A 19919-nucleotide genomic window follows, 5' to 3' on the forward strand; every position below is an offset into this window, starting at 1 on the left:
ATAACTGAGAACTAGGTAACAACAATGGTTAAAAAAAAAAAAAAGCAGTACACTTTTCTAAGCTATTTCTCTCACCTCTCTTGATCTCTTGGTATTGGTAGAACTCCTATGACAAAGTTCTCTTCTCTGGGTTCTTCAGGGTTTCTGGTATAGAGTTCTTATGGGTAGTACATGCATGGGCCCCACACTGGTCTCAGGACTGCTGCCTGTCTGACATTTTCCGTCTTACCTTGGAGTGTGACACAGGGTTGGCTGAGGTCTCCCTGTCTCCTCTTGGTCCTGGGTTCTGGTGTGCAGGGGCTCCTTTAGATGAGCCTACTAATGGTGATAGAAAGTATAATCCCCCTAGCAATATTATTAATGTATATAGTTTCCACGTAGAGTAGACTTTTTAACTTTCAGGTCCTATTTGTATTACCAGGTATTACATATTTCCTGTTACCCTCTTCAATTTCTTGAGAGATTTAGATCTAACTCTTCATTGGCAGAGTTAGAGGACAACCCATAGGGGATCCCATGAGCTTACCTGGAAATATCACCTTTTACTATAAATTCAGCCATTTCTTATGATTCAGTTCAAGCACCTTCCTACTCCTCTCCCTGAGTTTTGTACATATCTGCTATATTCATTGAGAAGATTGCTTTTATCCTCTTTTTGGAAAGATTTAGTTCTTGATTTTTTTTTTTTTTTTTTTTTTTATAGAGTTCATTTACAATGTCCTCTAGGGAACATCAGAATTTTTTGCAAATATACTCACTGACATTTTGTCCTCACATGTTAGAATTTTGGGTGAATATACAAATTAGTTCTTTCCGGAATCCTATCCAAACTGGTTAAAATGATAGGATTTGTGGCTCATATAACTGGCAGTTGACATATAAATTGGCTTTAGGGTTGGTTTGTCAGCTGCCTCAATCATGTCTTCAAGATTGTTTCCTTTTATCTCTCCTTTGTCTCATGCAGGTTCAGCTTCTTCTTAAGCCTGGTTCTACTTTGTTGTCACAGATGGTTGTGACAACTTCCATGGGAATGTGTTTCTCCAGGCACATCTATGGAGATAGAGGGGATCGTTTTCAAGAGTGTTCTCAGAAGAGGGAGGACACCATTCTTCTAGAAACCATCAGAAAACCTGTCCTTTGATTTGGTCAGCCTGAGATCAGTCATTCTGGAACAAATAACTGTGACCAGGGAGAGGGATTGCGTATGAACAATTGTGTATGAGATGTTCAGGGGAGGTGAAGGTATCTGAATGAAAATTTGGATAGTGACTAAGGAAGAGGGACAGTAATGTTGGAAAACTAACCACAATGTCCAGTATATCTAACTCCTCAGAAGAGAATAAATGTCTTGAAAGGGAAGAAAAACATGCTAAGTATTCACTTAGGCTAGACCTTGTGCCGGGCAATACATGTATTTCTGACACGGTTAGGGAGTGTCTACCCAGCCTATTACCTCCTTTCTCTAAGAATTTCCCTGCCTTCGGGGAGAGGCTCTGATAACCTGTTTATTGGACAAAGGTGGCTGGATCAGGGACAGACACCTGGTCCAGACTAGGCCAATTATCTTTCTTCTCTAGGAATTTCGACATGGTACTCAAACTAATTAGTCTCTGCTGGTATGTGGGAGCAAACATAACATTGGAAGCTGTGGGTTAGCTGTTTTTTGTATGTGCATAGACAAACAAAGACAGTTTAGAGAGATTATGAGCAAGGAGAAGCAGAATTAAGGTTTGACTCTAGAGAGAGAAAGAGAAAAGCTTCCTTGGTGCCTAATGACTTTCACATGCATGGTTTAGTTACTGCTTAAGCCTACTATCTATGTAACAGACTGTTAAAATGGAACTCAAAGAAAAAGAACAATGTAGTAGATTCCAAGGAATAATTCTCTCCCCCCACCTAATGCCCCAGATACTAAAGTGAAGTGCTGGACCACCTTTGCATAATACAGTAAGGGATAATGAGATGCCCCTGCCAGCTTGATCATACCTTGCAGTTGATATAATAGAACAAAGTTGGAGATTAGAAAGATGTCTTTGTGTGGTATTATTCTCTGCTCCCTCCTCATGAGAATAGGATGCTTTACTTTCATGACAAGCTGATGAGTGAAGACTCTGAGGAGATTTTGGTATCTGTGTCCTGGAAATTGAGGGAGATAGACCATGGTGTTTGATTTAAGACTGTGAAGTCTAAAGTCAAGAGGTGTATAGCAAATCCACCGGGGTAGTATGTACTTCCACTCAATCTGGCTTGTGGGGACAAAATGAAACCCCTCCCAAAAGTGAGTTGACCTGGGTCATCTTAAAAGAGAATCTCTTCCAAAAGGATAGCCTCAGTGGGTTACGATACCCAAAGAAATGGTGAGTTGCTGAATGCTCAGAAGAGAGCTACCCAGAAGAGGGCACACCAAAGAGTTTCATTGGTGATCTTGAGTGAGAATCTCCAAAGAGCAAAACTGTCCATCAGAGGAAAAGTCAGCAATGTTTCTTCAGTCCAGAGGGCACTGAGGTCAGACTCCATTACACCAACTGTGTAACCTGCCCCCATTCCTCTAGTCCCTTTCTTCCTAGGATGACTTTGGAGAGGCCAGAACTGTGGCCTGCACAGTGAGAGAGGAGGCAGAGGAGGAACTGCTTAAAAAGCCAACCATCCCTGCCTCCCCTCCTTGCTGTGAGGAGTGAGGAAAGCTTGACACTGAGTAAGAGTTTAGATATTTTCTTTATAGGATGCCAGTTTTGTAATTATTAGACTAGACTGGAACTTTCAATGCCAGAACATTATCTAAGAGTGAGGATAAAAGCTATGGACATACTAAAGTTTTATCCTTAACAGTGAGAAATAGTGTGTTTATTTTCTTGTTATATCTTATCACTAACTGAGGTGTCACATGATCATTTTAATGACTCTGCCAGGTAGTTATTATGATCCCAGTAGAAATTCTTTTCTCTACTCTGTAACTGAGGAAAACTGAGATTCGAAGAGACTTATGGAAGGGGAGTGACTCATGAAATGGACTGTAAAGGATGAACAGGTTTCCATAAGCAGAGAGGAGAGAAAGGGAATTCCAGGAGAGAAAAACATGGAGAAGTGGAAGCTGGTGAGTGAGGGTGTATCCAGGAACTGTGGCAGTCTAATTTGGGTACAGTAGAAGGTCTGGACAGGCTGAGGGCAAAGTAGGTCTGCAAACATGTTAGAGTAAGAAGTGGCAGTTCTTGAGCATAACTTTTCCCCTCATCCCTCCTCTACAGCTAGCTGCCTCTTTCTCATTCTCTGAAGAAAAATGAAGGTATTCTTTCCATTTGATCATGTGAGAATGTACAATTTGGAAAGCAGGGATTATATGCTAGAATCCCACAAGGTAGAAGAGAAAACTGCAAGAGATTGTGGGATAGGTAGACCTACTTTCTTTTTTTTTTTTTTTTTTTTTTAAAGATTTAATTTATTTATTTGATACAGAGAGAGACAAGTAGGCAGAGTGGCAGGGAACGGCAGAGGGAGAAGCAGGCTCCCCGCTGAGCAAGGAGCCCGATGTGGGACTCGATCCCAGGACCCTGGGATCATGACCTGAGCCGAAGGCAGACGCTTAACGACTGAGCCACCCAGGTGCCCGGTAGACCTACTTTCAAATCCAATACTATTGTAAAAACGTAGTATTTCTTTTGTTTTGTTTTGTTTTGTTTTGTTTTTTACAGCATTTTCTGCTTAAAAACGTAGTATTTCTGAAACTCAGTTTCCTTGTCTGTAGAGCAAGGAGATTTCGACAGGTACTGTGAGGGATACCTAAGATGAAAATGAAGTAGATAAATAAAATAACTGTGTGACCTGAAGTAAATCACAAATGTCTTCAGTCAAGCTCCCTCAGGGTGCCCATCCCATTGCATTGTCAATGACACTTCATGTCAGTCGAGGTGGCTTTTTTTTTTTCCAGGCAAAACGAGGTAATGTTTTCTTATAAATGCTCAATAAATGTCAAGCTTAACTTTTTATGTGTACAAAAGTAAACCTTTTGTTTTTGTTATATAAGAAAGGTCCTTTTGGTGAGGGTAAAAAGGACATTTAAACTGAAAGTTATGTATATTGGGCCTGAAAACTTTTAATGGCTCTATTTAAAATGAATAGAAAGGTACTTAAGGAAGGTAGCAGCTGTAGGCTTTCTTTTCTTAGGAAATCAATACTCATAAAACTCAAGGATGGAATTGAGAATTAAAAACCGCAGTGAGTTTATTTTAAAACATGCAGTCTGTCATCTTTATTTTCCCTTTGGATAACACAGGGTTTATGCCCTGACGTCTATTTATGTTGCTGCAACTCTTTTTCTGACTTTGAAGGTGAACTTCATATGGTGCTAGAATCAGAACCACAGGGCTTCAAGATCACTAAGTCCAACCCCCTCATTTAAAAAGAGTAAATTGAGGTCAGGGAGGAAAGTGAACTGCCTGACCCCTTCTCCTGTTTCCTCGGAGTTGTAGGAGTTGTGTGGTGGAATCTCCTGCTGTTCTGAACCACCAGGCCCTACTCTGGGAGGGCACGAATTGTCACTCCCCATCTCATCCTCTACCACGGGGCTGGATCTTCCACTAAACTGAGACGGTGCCTGGCACTTGGCAGGCCACTCTTATCTATAGGTCTTTTTTTTTTTTTTAGGAATTGTATTTAACTCTGAACACATTATTCCGTCCTCACTATAGTCTAATTAGAAACTCTCTACCGTTTTTGGTGTGGCTTAGGAGAATCACCAATCAATCACTGGTTAAAGAAAACAAATCCCTGCTGCTCTTCTCCCACATACATGCTTCATGGAGTTGCCTGTGTGAGAAACAGTTCCATCACCAAACCACGCCTACAACTGAAACATCCTCCTCTATGCCTTCTCATCTACAGATTCATTTAAAACCACCATTCCCTCTGTCCAGGGCACCTTACTTCATCCAGCACCTTTCATCCAACTGCCAAGCACACAGATTTGTTCAGAAGACTACCTAGTTCTTTGGGATGTCCCTTCAGGGTCCCAGAAAACAAATTTCACTTATGCTTATATTTTAAATCTGACTGAACCAAACGAAGTTTTAGTATTTACAAAAAAAAAAAAAAATCTGTTTATATCTTTCTGTGTGATTCAGATACAGAGACTGACTTTATTTGTACAGTTATTGAGGTTATGTGGATTGGAGAATGAGTCATAGAAAATGCAAAAGTAAAACATTGAGTAGAACAAACCAACTTAGAGGGTTTGTAATTTTGGAGGTTTTTGTCTGAGGATGAGATAGCTAAACCTGATACAGCAACAGGCTGCTTGTATGTACTGTGTAGGAGAGATCGGCTGTTCTCCTCTTTACTGGGGAGAGCACAACAGTAATTAGACTTAAAGGGCAGCAATACGCATTTTTATTAGAAACAGGTAATCTTCTGGAGTTCCTACAGTGAGAGAAAGATAACTCCATAGAGTCCTTTTCACCTGTTTTCAAATTCCTCCAGTTCCAGTTCTGCTGTTCACTCCACCTGGTTCACAGATGACCTAGAGCCTTGGGTCCCAAGCTGAGCCCAGGTGCTCAGAGGCCTCTTACGAGGAACTTGCAGGAGCCCCACCGGAGTGTAACTGTCAGGGGAAAGCACAGTGCCATCTGTCAGGACATCACACCAACTACTGTTACTAAGGTGCTCCAATGTAACTACTTAATAAATGGAACTGTTAGGTATTTCTTTTTTTTTTTTTTAATTTTAATTCCAATGTAGTTAACATACAGTGTTTTGTTGTTTGTTTCAGGTGTACAATATAGTGATTCAACAATTCTCTACATTACTCAGTGCTTATCAAGATATGCTCTTAATCCCGATCACCTATTTCATTCATCCCCCCCCACTCACCTCCCTCCCTTCTGGTAACCATTAATTCTCTATAGTTAAGAGTCTATTTTTTTGGCTTGTCTCTTTATTGTTTCTTTGTTCGTTTGTTTCTTAAACTCCACATATGAATAGAATCATATGGTATCTGCCTTTCTCTGACTGACTTATTTCGCTTAGCATTATACTGTCTAGATCCGTCCATGTTGTTGCAAATGCCAAGATTTCATTCCTTTTTTTTATGGCTAAATAATATTCTACTGTATATATGCCACATTTTCTTTATCCATTCATCTATTGATGGACACTTGGGCTACTTCCATGATTTGTCTATAAAACATGCTTCAATAAAAAAAGAGATGCACATTTCCTTTTGAATTAGTGTTTTCATATTCTTTGGGTAAGTACCTAGTAGTGCAATTACTGGATCATAGGGTAGGTAGTCTTATTTTTAATTTTTTGAGGACCCTCCATACTGTTTTCCGCAGTGGCTGCACCAGTTTGCATTCCCACCAACAATGCACAAGGGTTCCTTTTTCTCCACATCCTCCCCAGCACTTGTTGTTTCTTGTGTTTTTTATTTTAGCCATTCTGACAGGTGTGAGGGGGTATCTCGTTGTGGCTTTGATTTGCATTTCCCTGATGATGAGTAATGTTGAGCATCTTCTCATGTGTCTGTTGGCCATTTATATGTCTTCTTTGGAGAAATGTCTGTTCATGTCTTCTGCCCTTTTTTTATTGGATTGTTTGTGGTTTCTTGGTGTTGAGTGGTATACTATTAGGTATTTCTTTTGGCCTAGAAGCAGGGTGAAAAATTTACTGAGACCTCAGGGAAACATGAACCAAAAACTTTGGGAACCTCTAAATAAGGGTTAAGAAACATCAGAAAGATCACAATTGACAAAGCAGTTAGCAAAAAAAAAAAAAAAAATCCCGAACATTCTATCTTTCTATGTATTACCTATTGCCTATAGACTTTCTCATTTTTTTCTCAACTACGTAAACAAAGGCAGACATCCATGGTCAGAGGGCAGGCTCCAACTTCTCTGCCTGTTATCAGTTTACTGTTACTTCACCGGTTATGAATCCTTTCTATGTATATCTTTGTATCTATATCTACAGATAGATAATATTTATCTGTGTATATGTATATAGAGAGAAGTTTTTTTCCTAGAGATGTCTCCTTAAAAAATTACTTCTGAAAAGTTAAAGACATAGGTTTCATGTTACAGAATGCGCTAGTGTGGAAGCTGCAAAGTTCTCAAATCGTAATAGAGGCCATCATGGAGACAGCTGTTGATAAGGAATCAATCTCATTGTAGGTGACCTTTGTCAACTTCACAAGCTCTTTGATGATTTATCCATTTATAAAACAAAGAAAATAATGCAAAGATAATAAAGGCATTCTAGCCTTTTCTCTATGCACATTTTTATGTTATACACATTTTGTTTTGTTTTGTTTTATTCACCTCATTTTGTGTCACAGTTTCTTTTGGTAATTTTGACTACCATTTATTCCAATTAAGGCAATCATGCAATATTTATCACCTTTCTTTTTTTTTTTTTTAAAGATTTTATTTATTTATTTGAGAGAGAGAGAATGAGAGAGAGCGAGTACATGAGAGGGGGGAGGGTCAGAGGGAGAAGCAGACTCCCTGCCGAGCAGGGAGCCCGATGCGGGACTCGATCCAGGGACTCCAGGATCATGACCTGAGCCGAAGGCAGTCGCTTAACCAACTGAGCCACCCAGGCGCCCTATCACCTTTCTTTTTTGCACAAGCTGTTTAAAAAGGTCAATTTAAGATTATTTTAAATACAAGTACATTGAAATTGGGAAATATAAAATTTAAAATACATCATTTTTGAAATTTCCATCTGAAATGCTACATAATTTTATATTTACTGACTCACTCTGTAATTAATTATAAAGCTCATACCACCAGCTGTTCATATTATTAAACTCTAAAATGGATTTTGGGCAAAAAATATTTGATCAGCTGTTTTAATTGGAATAAGTAGTATTAATGTGCTTTCCCACTGCATAACTATACTAACTCTTACGAAGCAATCTCCTGAAATCTCACTCAATTCATGAAGTCACCTGGGTTTCATGTGGGACTGGTAGTAATTTCCCTATTCTCAACCACTTAAAAATAGTGTAAGTCCCTCTGGCTTATTAAATCATAACATGCTTTCATTCCATTGGTTATACATAGAATTAATAAACATTAATCAGATCAGGATTTGTCCTACATAAAACTCATGAAATTGAATCATCTTCTGCTCAAAACTCTTTCTGTTTTGAGTCTTCTTTCTTCCCTTCCTGTGGCCAGGTGATCAAAATCTGGCCTAAGGAATGTGTCCCTCATGCCCTAATCAGTTCTCCTTTCCAGGCGAGGCTTGTGCTTCGGACCTTTCCTGAACATTGTTTCTTGCCCCCATAATCACAGCGTCTGGTGGATCTCCTGGTGGCTGAGGGACTTGTCAGATGACTGCTTTGCTAATCTTACTGCATTTTGCTAAAATGCATGTCATTGATAGATGTTTCATAAACATGCCTCCCAGATTGTGTCTCCATTCAATAAGTGGAAGCCTTTCAAGACCTTAATCCCTAAAAGGAACTGTTTGGGGTATAAATTCTAGGCCATAAGAAAAATGGTGGTAAGTATTTTGAAGGGCAGTAGGGGAAAGAAAGCTACATCCATACGATACTGGATTTCCAGTATGGCCACTTTGGGTCTGATTCTCATTAGGTCTGATTCTCAGAGGATGACTTTGACAAAAATTTGTGAGCATGAGATTTGTTAAGGCAGTACTTCCAGAAAAAGCCAATAGAGGCACAGGGGAAGCCAGACAGGAAAGGGAAAGAAGTTAAGCAAGGGAGCAGTTTTAGGTCAAGTCCTAGCCTCAGCCTGATCCTACAGGGAGCTATGGCAGAGGACATTATATTTCAGAGCTTGTCTTGTCTTCAGGGAAAGGAACGGGGCTTTCACTATTCCTCACCAGTCATTGACCATAACCTGCCCTGTGGGAGAAACAAGCTCCCTGGCACCTCCAGCTTTATACAGGTATGGCCAAAGGGGCCCCAGTAACCCAAGAGCAGTCTTCTGAAGATTACAGCTCTGTGCTGTCAAAAGTGCAACATACAGAAGCTGAGGGACTCACAAGGAAGCACAAGACTTATAAGGAAGATCCAAAAGGGTATGGGTGGAGCACCTACTATATCTGCTATAATGACATAAACTTGAGAGGGAGCACAGTGGGTGAATAGTGCCTATGCATCCAGATCTTGGGCAGTTGGAGCCTTCTTCCTAGAGGTTAATTTCAACTCCAGGTCAAGATATGGATTAATAAAAGCACCCCAGAAGTCTTCCTTGTGCCTTCTCTCAATCAATAGACCCTTTGAAAAGGTAACCAGTCCTCTGATTATAGTTAGTTTTGCTTGCTTTTTTTTTTTTTTTTACCCTTTTATAAATGAATCTTACAGTATATACTCTTCTGTGTCTGGCTTTTTTTATTCAACTTATTGTGAGATTCATCCATGTTGCAGCATCTAGAGGCAATTCATTTTTTTCATTGCTTTGGAGTATTCCATTACATGGCTGTTTCACAATTTATTCTACTGTTGCTGGGCATTTAGATTCTTTCCATGTCACATACTTTGTATGTAAAATCCTACTCATAAAAGAGAATAAACTAAGAGTAAGACAAAAGGAAATCACAGTGGCCAATGTGAACTTTTGTAGTAGTTGTTTGTCTACACCTGCCACAGGACTTAAAGTGCCCCAATAGATAAGCTACACTAGTTTGCCAATGTTTGCAGAAAGACTTCGGTGAGGCCCTATGGATTCAGGCATAACCATTACACCCAGCTACACGGACCCCCTCAAAGAAGCAGCTGCCTAGCAGCAGCTCAAAGACCAGCCATGCTCTACATGTAGAACATGGCTGGTCTTTGAGCTACTGCATGGCTCCAGCCAGACTTCTGGAAGCTCTGTCAGCCCAAAAGGCAACCTGACTGCAATCCAAGCCAATGCCTGTCACAGGACCACATTTGTGCCTCGCGGCTGGCACTGTGATGCCTGCTTCCCATACCCTCTTCCAAGTGCTTCGTTAATTCCCACTTCTAACTTTCTTGTGTGACTAACTTGTGTGATAAAGTTGTACAATAAACAGAGTGATTCATGCATTTAATAATGGTGCTACATGGTTATTTGAAACATATCTCAATTTCATGATTCTTACCTGGTCTTGCATTTGCCCTGCTTCATTCCAAACTGGGGCTATTATAAGTGATGCTAATATAAATTTCTTGGGAGTGTATTTTGAGGCCTAAATGTTTGCATTTCTGGGAGGTACGTGGATAAATACCTAAGAGCAGAGTTGACTGCATTGACTGTGTATATATTAAGCCTTAGTAGATACTGCCATTTTGTCGTTTTAGCTCTCACTAGCACTGCATAAGAATTTCAGTTGCTCTGCATCCTCAGCATTTTTTAATTTTAATATTTTGTTTATTTATTTGAGGGAGAGAGAGAGAGAGATCACGAGCAGGGGGGAGTGGGAGAGGGAGAAGCAGGCTCCCCAATGAGCAGAGAGCCCTATGTGGGGCTTGATCCCAGGACCCTGGGATCATGACCTGAGCTGAAGGCAGACGCTTAACCGACTGAGCCACCCAGGTGTCACTCTGCATCCTCAGCATTACTCAGTCGTCTCACTCTGTAACTTCTAACCATTTTGGGTGTGTGGATTGTTTTTTAAACTGTGATTAAATTGAAAACTCACAATTAAAGATTTTTGTAGAAACTTTTCTTGAATATAGCAACCTCATTTTGAGAAATGCTAATATTGGTGAATAATTTCTCTCCTCACACAAAATATGGGTGCTAAATATTTATTTATTCAACTGATTTTTTTTATTTTTAAGTCATTTAAGTATGAATCAACAAGATCTCTCTTACATTGTGCATTATAGAAATCAAGGGCTATGTCTGTTTGAATTTGCTCTATATCAAGGAAATTTTTTTTTTAAAGATTTTTATTTATTTATTTGTCAGAGAGAGCACAAGCAGGGGGAGCAGCAGAGGGAGAAGGAGAAGCAGGCTCCTCACTGAGCAAGGAGCCCGATGTGGGACTAGATTCCAGGACCCTGGGATCATGACCTGAGCCAAAGGCAGACGCTTAACGACTGAGCCACCCAGGCATCCCTATATCAAGGAAATTTTAATGCTATCAATTACTGTACATGTATCTTTTACAAAAAAAAATTTTATGCTGACTAGTCTTCACCCTAGAACTTTCTAGCTCCAATTTAAGACTGAAGAATCCTGGCAGAAGTATGTGGAAATATTTTGACATCTGTGTGGATGTAAAGAATCAGAAACAAGTCATTTTAGCTTCAACTGGGAAAAAAACCCACATTTTCAGTGAAGAAGTGTAAGACTATTAAAAAAAAAGTTAGGGGCACCTGGGTGGTGCAGTCAGTTGACCTTCCGACTCTTGGTTTGGCTTAGGTCATGATCTCAGCGTTATGGGATGGAGCCCCACGTCAGGCTCTGTACACAGTGCAGAGTCTGAAATATTCTCTCTCTCTCTCTCTCCCCCCCCACCCCTTCCCCCACTCATGCTCTCTTTCTCTAAAAATAATAAATACATAAATAAAAAATCTTAAAAAAAAAGTTATGATTTGCTATAGACCGAAAGTAGATAGTGAGGCAAGAGAGAGGTGGCTGGCTGATCCAGGAGTAGAATTTGAGAAGGTGCTCAGGAGTATGCCTGTGCTCATATATCAATGTCACTGTATATCATTTTACTAGTATGATTTTATCTTTTTAAGCATTTTAGAACTTCTGCAATAGGCAATTAATTATGTTTTTAATTTAGGTAATCATGCCATAGAATCAGGAGCCATTGCAGGAGGCTCCAAGGATCTAAATATATATATACATGTACATGTGTGTATGTGTGTGTGTATCTTTATCTTTGTATGTTTATCTTTATCTTTGATGGCAAATTTGTTCAACCACGTGATTTATATGTTACTTTTTCTCCTTACAACTGAAAAAAATCTTGAAAAATAAAAAATAATGCTTTTAATTAAATGCTGCCTCAAGAAACTGTATATAACTCTATAAAGCATCTGCTCTCAGCCCTTACCGGCTAATACTCTCCTTATCAGTTAATGCCTTATCAGAGATTTGCAGAATAAGCCACAAAGTAAATCACTGGGAAATGGTGGTTGAAAGAGGGAAAATTAAGGATGGTAGTGGAGAAGTGTCTGAAAGGAAAAGAGAGCTGCTTGTAAATCACAGAAAAGAGTAAGTTCTTCATTATTTTACTGAAGTCTGGTCCTGCTCATTTTAGGATGAGTGCACACCATATGGTTTCTATCTGGAGGGTGCTGGGGGGAGATCAGCAGTCTGGTAAAGTCTATTGCGTTCTAATATCTAATTCATAGAATCACACAGTGATTAAACAGGAAAATAATCTTAGCCATCTTATAGCTATGTTCTTTTTCCCAAATGGGAGAGCTGAGGCTCAGAAAAAGATTAAGAATAATCTAAATGCCACATAAAAAGTAGTCTTCCATTATTCCAGAGTTTTGTTTGCTCCAAATACACCCCTCTCCCTTCTATCATTCCCACCAGTTTCTATTGTTTTCCATTAAAAGAAAAAAATCAGAATTCTCTCTTCCATGAACACTTGTGTTTTTCTATTTCTGTGCTCTTGTTCATGTAGCCTCTCCACTTACAGACACCTGGCCTAGGCACTGGGGATGACTGTGCTGCCATCCAGGAGTCATTTTACAGCAGAGGAGACTTACATGAACAAAGAACAATTACCCCAGTGTACAGTGCAATACATTCGTGGAAGTTAAGAACCAAAACATGCTCTAGCTACCTTTTTGTGTCTGTTGGAATTGCAGAAACTCTACCAAAATACATAGAAATTACAGAAAATATTTTACTAGATAATACATCCATAATACACCCTAAGTAAAAAAAAGGATAAACTCAGCACACCAGAAATTCTGAAGAATTTCTTGATGGGAAAGAGCAGATAGGACCATCTAGCTGGAGAAACCATAAAAGAGAACTAAAAAATAAAGGCTGTAGCTGGAGAAGGCTCTAGACTATTTTAGCATTTCTTTTTTTTTTTTTTTTTAAAGATTTTATTTATTTGACAGAGAGAGACACAGCAAGAGAGGGAACACAAGCAGGGGGAGCGGGAGAGGGAGAAGCAGGCCCCCCACGGAGCAGGGAGCCTGATGCTGGTCTTGATCCCAGGACCGTGGGATCATGACCTGAGCCTATGGCAGATGCTTAATGACTGAGCCTCCCAGGCGCCCCTATTTTGGCATTTCTTAAAGAAACTAGGGGAAATATCATGCTCAGATTGAACAAATCAGAGAGGGAGGGGCCCCTGAGGGCAGTTAGGGCAATTAATTAAAGACTTTATTTGGATAATCTGTGCCAGCGGGCTGCCTCCTCCCCACCCTCCAAAAGCAGTTGGCAGCAGCTGTGTTTGCCCCAAGATAAAGCCTGGGTGACTGTTTCATATACAGAGTGGGTTACCTCCTTAGGAGAGTACTTGTATGAAGGTTGGGGTCGGAGATGAAGGAAAGTAGAGCCTGAGCTAACTTGGAACTTCCAAATCCACAGCAAAGACGGGGAAGGAAGGAGAACCACTTATTCCCTTTGTCCACAGGAAAAATTTGGGAATGGGACACTCTGAAATGGGAGTTCTGACACGGGACACTCCCAGGGCAGTGTGCCAGATAAGGTGTAACAACCAGCAGGGCTGAGGAGCCCTCACACCCTACATCAAAGTTGTTTGTACACCTTGCAAATTTTCCCAGCCCGACCCTCCTCCCAAACATCCAAGGCAGTCTTCTATATTCAGAATTTAATGTTGCTTACTGCAAAAGAGGTTCTCATTTGACCTGATAAAACACATTCCAACAATCCTATTATGATAAAAATAGCCAACCACAAATATAAATAGCAACCCCAAACTACAAACTAATTGAAGAAACTTAACCATGCAAGTGAGTCATTCAAAATATTGAAAGGATCCAAAAAGTTTCTGAGTAGCATGAATAAAAAGCCTCTACCTACATTTTGACACACCCTAATGTAGTTTTAGAATGCGAAACATAAAGATAAAATCCTTGAAGTTTCTCAAGAGAAAAAATCAGATTGCCTATGAAAGAGTTTTCTTCTAATTAAAATCAGCAATACTGGATACAAGTTGACAACAGAGAAATATCATCAAAGTTCTGAAAGAAAAAACATTAACCTGCAGTTCTTTACCCAGCCAAACCACCTCATGTGGGAGGGCAAAATAAAGATTTGCATTTTTAGATATGCAAAGACTTAGAGAATTTACTACCTATGAATCATTTCTAAAAAAACTACTGAAGAACACAGTTCAGCAAAACAGAGAATGAATCCAAGATGAAGTTGGATATAGGACCAATGTGGGCAAATAAACCAATAGAATGAAATAGCCAAAATATACTGTAAAGAAAAAAACCCTGAAGTTAAAAATAAAAGATCCTTTCACCATCTCAGGTTGTGTGAAGACTGGGAAAAGGGACATGCTAAGCCTCTTGTTTGTTTGGGGGTGTATGCTGACAATGAATGTTATTTATCTATTACATTAATTATTAGTATAATTAATTTTTAATAGAGCAGAAAACAGTGTATTAACCACGCCTTGTGAAAGCCCAGAAGATTCTGGGAAGACATTTCAGAAGAGGGAGCATTTGAACCCAATCCTATAGGAAGAGGTATTTTGTCAAGTAACAGACATAGTGAAGAAGGATATATATATATTTTTTTTTCTAGAGGTGGGGAGAGGAAGTAGGGGAAGGGGGAGAGGGAAAGAAAGAATCTTAAACAGGTTCCATGCTCAGCACAGAGTCCGACACGGGGCTGGATCTCACAACCCCGAGCTCATGACCTGAGCCAAAATCAAGAGTCTAAGGCTTAACTGACTGAGCCACCCAGGTGCCCCTGGAGTAGAAGGATGTTCTGAACAAAGTATCCACATGTACAAAGGGTGCAGCATTGTATAAGGGTTTGGGTTATTCAAGAAAGAATGAGAAGTTCAGTGGTAGCTGTAGGGTGTGTGGCCTGAGATGTGTCTAGAAAATAAGATTTTTTAATCTTTTTTCTTCTCTAAAGGGCCAGATGATGATCTAAGTTGACTTCCTTATTGTACTTTCTTAATTATCTACTCTTATCATCCATTTTGATCCATGACTCATTATTTGCACTGGAAAATAAGGCTCAGCACATTACAACCTGCCAGAAATTTCATGTTCTTTCTGAATCAAGAATGATCGCTTTGCTTCCAAAATCATTATGCATATATTACACAAACAGTATAATGAGTCATATGCTCTTAAAACTAAGTGGATAGGAATCATAAAAAAGGCTTATAATATTTTAAATTGTCAAGAAACAGAGATTATGGGATAGCACTGATCATCCCCACAGCAGGTTGTTATGAAATAAATGTGATAAATAAGCAATTCTTATTTACAGACCAACTGTGTCCAGTCACTACCGACCAACAGGACCAAGAAACAATGGCAAACACCCTCAGATATTTAATATAGCTTTCATGTTCTCACTAAGAGGTTTGCTTTTACTGGAAGTGAGTCATCCTAATCAGTAAATTATTCTATTTTTTTAATGTTCCATTAGTTCAGATTATTTGTGGATATGAATAAGTGTATGTTGCTTGTGGAAACATAGGCAAACACTCAAGAACGGCTATCAGGTTCCTTTTTAGAGTCCATGCAGAACCAGAAGATTGCTAAATTGCAACAATATGAAGCCAAAAATTTGCAATCGTCTTAAAAAGAATTTATTTTTATTTAAATGGAAGTTAGAACAAAGAGAACATATACAAAGTACTAAGTGTGTAAATAATACTTAGGTAGTAGGAATGTAGATGCACAAAAAGTAAGACAGAAGAGAGTGTTTATCAAGTTTTATATTGATAATTTAAAAAAGGCAAAATGATAAGTGTTAACATACCAACTTAATCATTTCTTGAGGTGTAATTCAGAACAAAAGGGATTTTTGCTGAAGTAGATCTTTCTTTGAAACTGAGAGCACAGAAAACAACTGGCTTCCTTTCACAGAGATGTTCTAAACAAATATATTTTTTAAAAGTGAAAACATATTCAATATGAACATAATATTCATTCATATAATACCATGGCCTCACTGACATCTATATTATTTGAAACTTTGAAATCACATATATACTTAATTTATATCTTGTTTTCTTTAAAAAAAAATTGAGAAGCCTATCAATTCAATTACTATTAGCATCAGCTTTCTGTTTCTGAAGATTGATGAATTAATTTGTGGCTTATGCAGACTTATGCCTCCAGTCTTATCTTCCCTGTATCCTGCCTTTTAAGCAATCTCCTAAGTATTAGCATTTTACCCGAGGCGGGAAATTTAGGGATAAGAGATGAAATTTAAGTCAGTCAATTATGCCACCTTGGAGTATTTCCAACACAAGGTTTATATATACATGTATAGAGAGAATTTTAGGTTTGAAAAAATCATTAAGGAAAGAAAATTGGAACCAATATCTAGAGTTGATTTAAATTTCGTATGTGCTGTTTGTCATGCTTTCCTACAGTAATCCAAGAGACGGTTGTGCATATTAATTAAAGTAACATAGGATATTATACTCTGAGACTGTTTCTTACTTGACATGTGTCTCAGTGTTACTTCACGAACTTCATGTTACTACATACATTTCAAATTGGATTTTATACAGTATTTGCAGGTACAAATGAGGCGAGCAGAAGATGCTATTAAAACACTTCACAGAACAACCAAAAATTCAATGGAAAAGTCTTACCTGCTTTTTTATGTCATCCCAGAACTTAGATTCTATTTTTGTCATAAATTATAACTGGGAAAGACTGTGGTCATACCCCTTCTATAAAGATTTAGTATCCACTTTGAGATGGGATTTTTCTAGAATTAAGATAAACCTGAAGCATCTCAATCACAACCTTACACACAGGATGGGCCTTTCCTGGAATTCCTCTGGAGAACTCGGGTTTTCTGGTTGTGTCTCAGGGTTGTAAGAAACTATCTGACACTGTGCAACCATGAAGGGGTGAGGGTGGGGCGGGGGGGAACGGAAGCAACTGAAGATGAACGGAAGGTCACGTTTGGGTTTAAGAAGCCCCTACACTGAGAACGGTAAATCAGAACCCTCACTGGTCCCCACAGGTCATAATTAGGTTGGCGGCAGCAGCTGGCTGGGATCTACCTGATCGTTCACTAACTATACCTGGGTACCCTTTAAAAGATTATATACCTTTTTTTTTTTTTTTTAAGATTTATTTATTTTAGAGAGAGAGAGAGAGAGAAAGAGAGAGAGAGAGTGAGCACGGGGTGGGGGACAGGCAGAGGAAGAGGGAGAGAGCATCTTAAGCAGACTCTGCTCTAAGCCTGACGTGGGGCTCGATCTCACAACTCTGAGATCATGACCTGAGCTGAAACCAAGAGTTGGACACTCAACTGACTGCACCACCCAGGCACCCCGAAAGATTACATACATTTTAAAGTAAAGTGTCTCACCATCTCAGGAGTGCAGTCTTTTCTTCTTTAATCATTTCAAAACAATCTCTCGATAAAGGTAGTACACAGCATACTTTTCCTGATGCCTGTAAAATGAATGAACGGATTTAAGAGTCCACCAAAATTTTGATGACAATCGAGACTGTGCCTGGCATCAGTCATATGAAGTTACAAGGCACTTAGGTGACTCACAAAATCCTGCTTTGAAAAATTATGAATCTAAAATATTTGCAGTAATTGATGTTGATCGCTCTCTAGCTGACATTTCAGGGCATGTTTTAAAGAACTAAACTGAAGATAGTATATTAGCTGAGGAGTACTTGTTGCCTATTTTGTTTTCTTCAGAATGTTCTGTCCATTCAAGTCTCTCTTTTGAAAGACATCTTAAAAAGTAGGACTGTCAGGACTTTGAGAAAACTGTTCCTTCACACTTCTCTGACTGATAAATATTACCTGAATATATTTCACACCTTGCCTGATCACATTTTGAACATTCCTTTGCGGTAGAAGATTTGAAGTTCCTTAAAGTTTAAGGAGCTACATTTTCTTCTGTTAATTCTTTCTCATTGATTCATTCAAACTATCTTAATTATGCAACAGTAAAAGTAAGGATATGTTCCATTTGTTACCCACAGCTTAGAGAAAGAACTAAACTAAGCTAAACAAGAAAATAATAGTGTTCCTCAAGAAAATTATAAGAAAATAAATTTCTCCTGATGTTTTCCCAATTTTATTGTAGCTCACAGGCATTTTATTGCATATATCAGCAAATCTATTAAGAGGCCCTTTCTGTACCTGCATTCTTTTCTGCAATATTGCTCTTATAGTTAAATGAGTGGTTTTTTTTACATTTTTATTTAAATTGTAGTTAACATACAGTGTAATATTGGTTTCGTAGAATTTAGAGTAGAAGAGTAGAATTTAGTGATTCATCACTTACATATAACACCTAGTGTTCATCACAAGTACCCTTCTTAATACCCATCATCCATTTAGCCCCTCTTCCTCCCCCATCCCCTCCAGCAACCCTCAGTTAGTTCTCTATAGTTAGGAACCTCTTATGGTTTGCCTCCCTCTCTCTTTTTTTTTTTTCCCCTTCTCCTATGTTCATCTGTTTTGTTTCTTAAATTCACATATGAGTGAAATCATACGGTATTTGTCTTTCTGATTTATTTCACTTAGTGTAATACACTCTAGCTCCATCCACGTTGTTGCAAATGGCAAGATTTCATTATTTTTGATGGCTGAGTAATATTTCATTGTATATATATACCACATCTTCTTTATCCATTCATCAGTCGATGGACATTTGGGCTCTTTCCATAATCTGGCTATTGTTGATAATGCTGCTATAAACGTTGTGGTGCATGTGCCCCTTTGTATCAGTATTTTTGTGTCCTTTAGGTAAGGTAAATATGAGTATTAAGAACAGTGTCCTTTTTATTGAATAGGTGAGGTAAATTCAATATGCTTATGGAAATAATGATCTCATCCAAAGCAGTCTGTCCTTAATTAAAAGACAAAATATGTTTTTTTTGAAAAACTATTTTAATTTCTCTGATTTAAGGAAGAGTGTAAAAATAATCTTAATCATGAAAATTAAGACCTTTTAAAGAAAGTATTATTTTTGTTATTATGAAAGCTAATCTTTTATTACAAAATTAATACCTGCCCATTATATAAAATAGAAAAGCATAAAGAGCAAAGATAGATCTATAATCACATCATCCAGAGAAAATCCCTAGTAACATATCAGAACAGGTTATTCCAAACATTTCTCTCACATCACACACAAAAACATAAATATGTGTATATGTATATGTCAATATGTATTTTATGCATGACTACATGCGTGTGGTGTATATGTGTATATATCCATATAAATACGTAATGGAATTAGATTAGACGTACTATTTAAGAACTTTGTTTTTTTTTTTTTTTACTTAACTGTAGTTAACAATACACCTTGAAAAAAATTTAATTATTGAAAGCCATACCAACAATCAGGAGTGAGATTTTAGAAGTTATTCCAAATTCAAACCCAACACAATGCCATTATAATATCATTTTATCCCACTGTATTATCAGAAATTGATAAAATGTGAAGAATTTTATAAATGGACTATTTGTTTATTCATTTCTTTATTTGAGAAGTGCACCTATGGCCTCATAGAAAGAAAACTGGCCTACTATTTAGGAATCCGGAGTAGTAATTCCAGCACAGAAAAGAGATGTGTAATCTGAAATAGATCTGAAATAAATTGCTACATTTTATTCTCTTCAACTTAAAAAAAATTATATTTGCATTTATTTTTTCAAGTTTTCCCCTCTCTCTTCTATATGTTCAACCTCTCTCTCTATTGGCCACGTCCTTACAGCACAGGACATACTTGAGACTTATGCATCTATAAAACAGACCTAAAAATCCCATTCTTGCTCTTGCTGTCTACTGCAAGG

At 38.3% G+C, this 19919-nt stretch overlaps 1 long non-coding RNA gene across 1 annotated transcript in view; it reads right to left on the bottom strand.

Annotated features, from left to right (window-relative positions):
• Positions 1 to 5373: 5373 nt before the first annotated feature.
• The window catches only part of LOC118527777 (uncharacterized), a 151489-nt gene continuing 136943 nt past the window's right edge, over positions 5374 to 19919 (bottom strand). Inside the window, exons 2-3 of the long non-coding RNA XR_013447250.1 lie at positions 17463 to 17548; positions 5374 to 5593 (exon numbers count right to left, since the gene is read on the bottom strand). This is a non-coding gene — a long non-coding RNA (uncharacterized LOC118527777). The remainder of the gene's footprint in view (positions 5594 to 17462; positions 17549 to 19919) is intronic.

Source organism: Halichoerus grypus, chromosome 4 (assembly GCF_964656455.1).
Source record: "Halichoerus grypus chromosome 4, mHalGry1.hap1.1, whole genome shotgun sequence".
In the NCBI taxonomy this organism is placed as follows: Eukaryota; Metazoa; Chordata; class Mammalia; order Carnivora; family Phocidae; genus Halichoerus; species Halichoerus grypus.